This window comes from Sapajus apella, unplaced genomic scaffold, assembly GCF_009761245.1.
Source record: "Sapajus apella isolate SASKATOON/1434 unplaced genomic scaffold, GSC_monkey_1.0 scaffold666, whole genome shotgun sequence".
Classification (NCBI taxonomy): domain Eukaryota; kingdom Metazoa; phylum Chordata; class Mammalia; order Primates; family Cebidae; genus Sapajus; species Sapajus apella.
Window position 1 is genome coordinate 16,581 of NW_022437592.1, and position 8,911 is coordinate 25,491.

Consider the following 8,911-nt stretch of genomic DNA (forward strand, 5'->3'; position numbering starts at 1 on the left):
AAAAAAAAAAAAAAAAAAAAATTAATTAACAACTGGTTTAATTACTTAAACCTGACTTTGGGGTTGAGCGCCAACCATGCTACTTAAAACAGAATTGAGCACCTAATGTTCCTGAGACCTTGGTAACAGCTATTGTTCAGAAGGACTTGGCTGTGGATGGGGTTTGGATTACCGATTTGAATCTGTTTCCTTGGAAGTGATTCCAGTTGATTGGTGAGACTGAGGGAATGTCACCTTCTACACTCCTTTATTTGAAAGGATCATCTTTTGCATTATAGCCAGGAAGGCAAGCAGGTGCAGTGACTCAAAATAATCTTCCTTGCTCTAAGCAAAGCACATCACATAGCTACACACATCCACATTCTTATTGTTCAGCCAAATTATTACAACAAATAGCAGCCGTGCAAAAATCTCAACAAAACGAAAGATCCCCAAGTCCTGGGAATTAAAAGAGATCCACTTATTAGAACAATTGTTAACTAACAAAGCAGCAGGACAGTTACAATATTTGGATTGAGCCCAGGATTGGTTAAAACAGGTTTACAACTGGTCTATTTTTTATTTTTTGAGACAGGGTCTCGCTCTGTTGCCCAGGCTGGAGTGCAGTGGTGCAATCTCAGCTTACTGCAACCTCCGCCGCCCAGGTTCAAGCAATTCTCCTGCCTAAGCCTCCCAAGTAGCTGGGATTATAGGCACTTGCTACCATGCCTGGCTACTTTTTGTATTTTTAGTAAAGATGGGGTTTCACCATGTTGGTCAGGCTGGTCTCCAACTCCTAACCTTGTGATCGAAATGGGTAAACATGGGTCGTGTTCACAATGTTATGTTAGGGCCCACTATTTGCAAAATCAATCAATTGTAATCAATTCAATTAGAACCCTGGATTCACTGGAATTGTGAAAGTTGCTGGTACCAAAATGGAGTAACTTATGTCAAAACTCTAACAAAATGGAGTCAGGGGGCATGAAAGAAGGAGCTTGCATACCTGCATCCTGTCTTGTCACAAGAAATTCATACACATCCCACATGCGCACTTGTCCCACATACCATACATGCCTTGCATGTACCTTATAGTAACTTATCAGAAGAACTTCCTCAATATTGCAGTGTTTTAGGTAAGCTGCCTACACCAGGGCACTTAGCTAGCAATGACTGTCTCCACCAATGAACAAATGCCAACTCTTGTCATGAGCTTCTGTGATCTCGGCACTTTGTTTTAAAGCAACTTATGTGGACCTCTTTTTATCTCTAAAAGATTCTCCTCTGCCCCAACACTCCTGCATATACTTATGATCCATCACAGCCCACGTATCCTGAGGCTGCAATCCCCCACTATTCCCAAATAAACACATTTGTTCTGGAGAGCCTATCCCTTTAAGTTTATTTTTAGGTTTATATACAATGATGTCAGAAGTGGAATCCAAAGCCAGCTTCACCTCAGATAGACTGGTGGCCTCCAGGACTATGTGCTGTACCCACCAAGACACTTGCACTCCCCACTTCCATGAGTTGTCCCTTTGCCCCAGTGAGTCCTCTCTCAAATTTTGGTTGCTCCTGAATTTTGGTTAACTTTATTCAACATCTGGTAATACAAAAGCCTAAAGGCCATCATCCTTCCGGTTTGACCTGCATATCTGGTTGACAATTTTGGTGAGTTAGATTTTTCTTGTTTCTGAACATCTTCCAAAGGCAAAATAACATAATCATGGGCACAGGTCAACACTGTTTTGGCTCTCTGTCTACTGGAGCACACAGGTGATGAGGCCTGCCTCTGCAGATGCCTGATCAAAATGTTGGCAGCCCCCAAGAAAATGGTTGAATAGAAATGTGGATTGTACCACATTTGTGCTGAGTATATTTATGAAGTTTTTCCTTTTGTTCTTGAGAAATTAATATGAAACAGAATGGGATTCCCAAATTCTAAAACTTGAAGAGATAGTCCTTCTTTAGGGACTCCAGCTGACTACATGTTCAAACATTGTGGCTCATTATCACGCACATTGTTAAACCAATGGGCAAATTACAGCAAAGATAATTTTAAAATATAATAGCCATTATCTAGAATGTTCCATATGAACCACACCACACTTTAAGACGTGCTTTTAAAAATTAGGGCTTCCAAACTAGGCCACCCAGAGATGTCCACTGATGTGCAGAAGCTTCTAAGAAGATTTCCAGTTTTTTTTACTGTCTCTTTAAATTAAAAAGACTTTTTACAGACAGCAAATAAAAAATTTAAGTGACTAATTGGAGATAAAATAAAAGGATACAAAGGAGTGTAATGGCTAATGTTAGAGACTCCTTAGTAGACCCCTCATAGGAGCCTGCGGGTCCCTCTCCACAACATGGAAATAAAGGAAAAGAGTTCCTTCAAGGAAAATTCCAGCTTTGTCTAAAACTCTTCCCTTAGCAAGACTTTTAAAAGCAGAAATCAGAGCAGTTAAAATTATTTAAACCCATCATAAATTCCTTTTCTCTGTAAATTCCTTTGATTCAGGATTTACATTAATTTATTTAAATTATTTGTGCATTTGAAGCATTATAAGAGCTTATTGTTTGTTTGGCCTTCTCTCTTAAGCTAAAAAGGAACTATATACAGTCATGGGTCACTTAATGGCAGGGATAGTATGTTCATCCTTTCTCACACTGCTAATAAAGACATACCCCAGATTGGGTAATTTTTTAAAAAAAAGAAATAATGAACTCACAGTTCCACATGGCTGGGGAGGTCTCACAGTCATAGCAGAAAGTGAAGAGGAGCAAAGGCACATCTTACATGGTGGCAGGCAAGAGAGCATGTGCAGGGGAACTGCCCTTTATGCAACCATCAGATCTCATGAGGGAGAGCAGCACTGCAAGGAGAGCAGCACTGTAAGGAGAGCAGCACAGGAAAAACCCCCTGCCATGATTCATTTATCTCCCACTGGGCTTCTCCCACAACATTAGGGGATTACAGGAGCTACAATTCAAGATGGGACTGTGCTATAGCTGGCCTAGAGTTAGAACCTGAGCAATGCCATTTTATACAAGACAAAGCTGTTTTTCCAAAGATAAGTCGTAACGGCTGCCCCATTCTCCCTGCGATATCTGCTGACCTTGGTTTCTGTAAATAAAGACAGCTAGCTTGCTCTAAAAAATGCCCACTATGTAAAGCTGCTTACCTTTGCTTATCAGTAACTGCTCTCTGTGCCCTTAATGTGATAGGCAAGCAGCTTTACCCATGCCATCTTGGCTCCTGCGACTTGTAATAAGTAACTAAGGTCTGTAATTTCCACCCTACCCAGATAATGTGTAAACTAATGCTTATCTTGACTTCTGTAAACCACTTACGTAACAATCGGAGTGACAAAAGTCCCCTGGCCCTTGGAACGTCTGGAGCCCCCTCACCCTCATCTCCACCCAGGAGGTGATTTACAGAGTCCACTAGCCCTCAGAATGTCTGAAACCCTTCATCCCCATCCCCGCTCCTCATCCCCACTCCCAAGGTGGTTTTACAGGCATAAAGTGTCTTCACACTCTCCTTTCAGGGCCACGGGTTGGAGAGACGCGAGGTGACCACCGTGGCCACCGGCAATAAAGACCCTGCAATTTGGCATACTTTTGTCTTGGTGTTATTTAATCTCGGACTCAATACTTCAGGACTTGGCGGGGGACACAGCCAAACCATATCAGATATGTTCTGAGAAATGCATCATGAGTTGATTTCATCATTGTGCAACTATCATTGAGTGTGCTTAAACAAATCTAGATGGTATAGCCTATAGCACACCTTGGCTATATGGTACAGCCTACTGCTCCTAGGCTACAAACCTGTACAGCATGTGACTGTACTGAATACTGTAAGTAACTATAACACGATGGTAAGCATTTGCACACCTAAGCATAGAAAAGGCACAGTAAAAAATACAGTATAAAATAATTTTTTCAAAGGCATACCTGTAAAGGCACTTCCCATGAATGGAGCCTGCAGGACTGAAAGTTGCTCTGGGTGAATCAGTGGGTGAGTGGTGAGTAAACGTGAAGGCCTAGGACATTATCGTGCAGGACTGTAGACTTACTGTACATTTAGATGACACTACATTCATTTAAAATTTCTTTTTTTCAATAATAAATTAAACAGCTTACTATAACTTTTTTACTTTATAAACTTTTTAATTTTTTTCAAAACATTTGGACTCTTGTAATAACACAGCTTAAAACACAAATACACTGCATAGCTATACAAGAATAATTTTGTCTCTATTCTTATAAGCTTTTTTCTATTAATTTTTTTTTCTTTTTAAACTGTTTTGTTAAAAACTAAGGCACAGGCCAGGCACGGTGGCTCATGCCTGTAATCCTGGCACTTTGGGAGGCCGAGGTGGGTGGATCCCAAGGTCAGGAGTTTGAGATCAGCCTGACCAACATGGAGAAACCCTGCCTCTGCTAAAAATACAAAATGAGCCAGGTGTGGTGGTTCACGCCTATAATTCTAGCTACTCGGGAGGCTGGGGCAGGAGAATTGCTTAAACCTGGGAGACAGAGGTTGTGGTGAGCCGAGATTGTGTCACTGCACTCCAGCCAGGGCAACGAGAGCAAAACTCCATCTCAAAAAAAAAAAAAAAAAAATCTAAGGCACAAACACACATTAGCTTAGGCCTACACAGTGTCAGGATCATCAATATCACTACCTTCCATCTCCACATCTTGTCCCACTGGAAGGTCTTCGGGAGAACAACATGCATGGAGTGTCATCTCCTATGACATGCTTTCCTCTGGAATACCCCCTAAAGGACCTGCCTAAGCTGTTTTACAGTTAACCTAAAAAAGATAAGTACAAGGAGTATACTCTGAAATAACAATAAAAAGTATATTGTCACATTAACATAGTCAATGAAAATGATTATGTTATTTGTTTATGTATGTATAGGAAATACACAAACCAGAAACAGTCATTGTATTATCATTATCAAGAATTATATACCTTACATAACTGTATGTGAGATATTTTCACACACCTGCAGCATGGAAGTTTTGTTCATACCAGCATCACCAGAAACATGAGTAATGCATTGCCCTTGGATGCCAAGATGGCTATGACCACACCCACACCTTCAACCCTACAGGTATTAAGAGGTGTCTCACTACTGATTCCAGCAAGTCCATTTGTGTGAAAACCGACAGGGAACTGCCAGGAGTTCAAAGGTAGGATTTCGAGTTCCCAGCCAAGTCATTGGCTCCCAGAATACATAAAGGAAGCCAACAGCAAACAAATCAAAACAGCTCAGAAGCAAAGCAAAGCAAAGCAAAGCACTATTGGAAAAGTAGCACCAGTGCTTTTGTGAGATTCAGAAATATAATCCCTGCCACCTCCAAAAAGAAGCAATAAGAACAATTATATAGGATTCTTTAGGACAACGACTGAGATGGAGCAGGCAACCCTCATAGGAGCCAGCATGCCCCTCCCTGCAACATGGAAATAAAGGAAAAGAGTTTCTTCAAGGAACATTCCAGGCACCTTGCTAGCCCTGAGAAGCAAATGAGCAATTTGATCGTCAAGAAGGTAAGAGTAGCTTAAATCTATACCCAAGGAAGTTAGCATCACAAGATGTTCCCCATAGAACATCTTTATCCCTTTACCCCCAAAGATAACGCCTTAACATATGTTTCTCTGAGTTCTTTTTCAGATACCTGGAACCCCACCAAATGAATCTGCTAGCCCATAGACCTCAGATAAGGGGGAACTGAGGACTGAAGCCTGACCACTCTCTTTCTTCTGAAGTTCTTCCCTAGGGATGGGGAGGAAGTCACACCCACAAGCCAGAGCTCACATTCTTTTCTACTGACCCCAAATTTTTAGACAAAGTTTTGCTTCCTTAGCCAATTGCAAATCAGAACATCTTTGAATCTATCTATGACCTGTAAGCCCCTGCTTTGAGATGCCCTACCTTTTTAGGTCAAACCAATATATAGCCTCCATGTAATTGGCCTGTAACCCCTGCCTCCCCTCCTTAAAAAACTCTTACAAGCCACACGGGAAGCCAGGTCTTAAACGTGAGCTGCTGGGTTCTCCTTGCTGACACTCGCAAATAAATATCCTCCTTTCTCCCACCACAAACCTTGATGTAGATGTTTGGACTTACCGTGCCAGTGAGTGGGCCCCACGTCGATTCAGTAACAACTAGTTGGCAACTGCAAAGGGACAAAGTCCCAAGTGGTGGTCTCACCCATGGCACATCAGCCCCTAGACAGCAGTTGCCTGACTTATTTTGCTCAGGGATGGATCCATGCATTTGTGCTTCACTGGGCCTCTTGGCCAGGCAAGGTGGCTCATGCCTGTAATCCCAGCACTTTAGGAGGCTGAGGGGGGTGGATCACCTGAGGTCAGGAGTTTGAGACCAGCCTGGCCAACATAGTGAAACTCCGTCTCTCCAAAAAAAAAAAAAAAAATTTTCTTGATGAAATTAAAGAACAAAAATATAACCTAAAACAAAGTTAAAACATCTTTGTAAGCTAGAAAGTGCATGATTTAGGAGAGAGATCCAAGATGGCTGATTACTAGCAGCTCAGGATTGTAGCTCCCAATGAAAGCGCAGAGAACGAGAGGATGCCACACTTTCAGACGAATTTTTGTTGCTCATGGACCAGGAGATTCCCAGCGGAGGAAACCCACGGGTCACCAGCGTGACTCTTGTGGCCGGTGCTATGGTTCTTGGTGCAGAGTAAACGGGACTGGGTCCCCTTTTGGTCGATGTTTGGACCTCCGGGAAGGCAGAGTTGCCTATTCAGCTGATTGAAAAAGGGACTCAAGAAGGAAGCCAGATCAGAGATTCCCGGGCAGAAAAGCACCACGAATCTTAATGCTGCTGTTTTGGCCAGTGCAGTGGGTTGCTCAGATTCCGGCGCTGGAAATCAACAAGTTGGACGTCCACTCAGAGACCTAATTTGAAAGTCGGTAACTACAAAGACGACAGATGGACAAATTTACAATAATGGGAAGAAACCAGCGTAAAAAGGCTGAGAATATCCAAAATCAGAATGCCTCTCCCTCTACAGGGGATCACAGTTCCTCATCAACAAGCGAACAAGGCCTGATGGAGAACGAGTGCATTCCATTAACAGATTTAGGCTTCAGAAGGTGGATAATAAGAAACTTCTGTGAGTTAAAAGAACATGTTCTAGCCCAATGTAAAGAAACTAAGAACCTTGAAAAGGGTTTGACGAAATCCTAAGGAGAATAGACAATCTAGAAAGGAATATAAGTGAATTAATGGAAGTGAAGCATACAATACGAGAACTCCGAGAAGTATGCACAGGTTTTAACACTCGAATTGATCAAGCAGAAGAAAGGATATCAGAGGTCAAACACCAAATTAATGAAATGAAACAAGAAGACAAGATTAAAGAAGAAAGAGTAAAACGGAATGAGCAAAGTCTCCAAGACATATGGGACTATGTGAAAAGACCTAATTTATGTTTGATAGGTGTACCTGAATGTCATGAAGAGAATGAATCCAAGCTGGAAATATTCTTCAGGATATTACTCAGGAAAACTTTCCTAACCTAGTAAGGCAGGAAAATACTCAACTTCAGGTAATACAGAGAACACCACAAAGATATTCCTCAAGTAGAGCAATCCCAAGACACATAATCGTTAGATTCACCAGGGTTGAAATAAAGGAGAAAATTCTAAGGGCACCTAGAAAGAAAGGTCAGGTTACCCATAAAGAGAAGCCTATCAGACTCACAGCAGATCTCTCAGCTGAAACCCTACAAGCCAGAAGAGAGTGGGGGTCAATATTCAATATCCTCAAAGAAAAGAATTTTCAACCCAGAATCTCATATCCAGCCAAATTAAGCTTCATAAATGAAGGCAAAATAAAATTTTTCATGAACAAGCAAGCACTCAGAGATTTCATCACCACCAGGCCTGCTTTACAAGAGCTTCTGAAAGAAGCACTATACACAGAAAGGAACAACCAGTATCAGTCATCCCAAAAACTTACCAAAAGGTAAAGAGTATCTCCATAATGAAGAGTCTATATCAACTAATGGGCAAAATAGCCAGCTAGCATTAAACGACAACATTAAACTCACAAATATCAATATTAATCCTAAATTTAAATGGATTAAATGCCCCAATCAAAGACACAGACAGGCAAATTGAATAAAAAGTCAAAATCACTGTATCCAGATCCATTTCATAAGCAAGGACACACAAAGACTCAAAACAAAGGTTGGTGGAAGACTTACCAATCAAATGCAGAGAAAAAAAAAAAAAGAAAGAAAACAGGAGTTGTAACTTTCGTCTCTGACAAAATAGACTTTAATAGTAACAAGGACTAAAAGAGTCAAAGAAGGACATTACATAACGGTAAAAGGATCAATGCAACAACAGGAGTCAATGATCATAAATATATATGCACCCAATATAGGAACACCCAGATACATAAGACAAGTTCTTAATGACTTATAAAGAGACTTGGACTCCCGCACAATAATAGCGGGAAACTTTGACACCACATTGTTAATAGTCGACGGATCAATGAGATAGAAAATTAACAGGGACATCTATGATTTGAACTCAGACCTGGAACAAGTAAACTCAGTGAGTATTTATAGAATTATTCACCACAGGTCCACAGAACATACATTTTTCTCAGTATCATATTACACCTATTTTGAAAGTGACCACATAATTGGAAGTATATCACTCTTCAGCATTTGCATAGCATTTCACAGACTTAAATTAAATATTGGTTAGCTGTTTGTTTGTTATTTTCTTCCCTTATGCCTTCCTGTCTCCGCTGTTAAGTACAATTATCGGCATAAAAGAGGTTTTTAATACCTATTTTTAGATTGCATTCCAGCCTGGGCAATAGAGCAAGACTCCTGTTCTCTCTCCCCCTTTCTCTTTCTCTTTCTTTCTTTA

At 41.0% G+C, this 8,911-nt stretch overlaps 1 long non-coding RNA gene across 1 annotated transcript in view; it reads right to left on the reverse strand.

Moving 5' to 3' along the window:
- The window catches only part of LOC116546197, a 15,227-nt gene extending 12,148 nt beyond the window's left edge, over nucleotides 1-3,079 (reverse strand). Inside the window, exon 1 of the long non-coding RNA XR_004266622.1 lies at nucleotides 2,979-3,079. This is a non-coding gene — a long non-coding RNA (uncharacterized LOC116546197). The remainder of the gene's footprint in view (nucleotides 1-2,978) is intronic.
- Nucleotides 3,080-8,911: the final 5,832 nt, after the last annotated feature.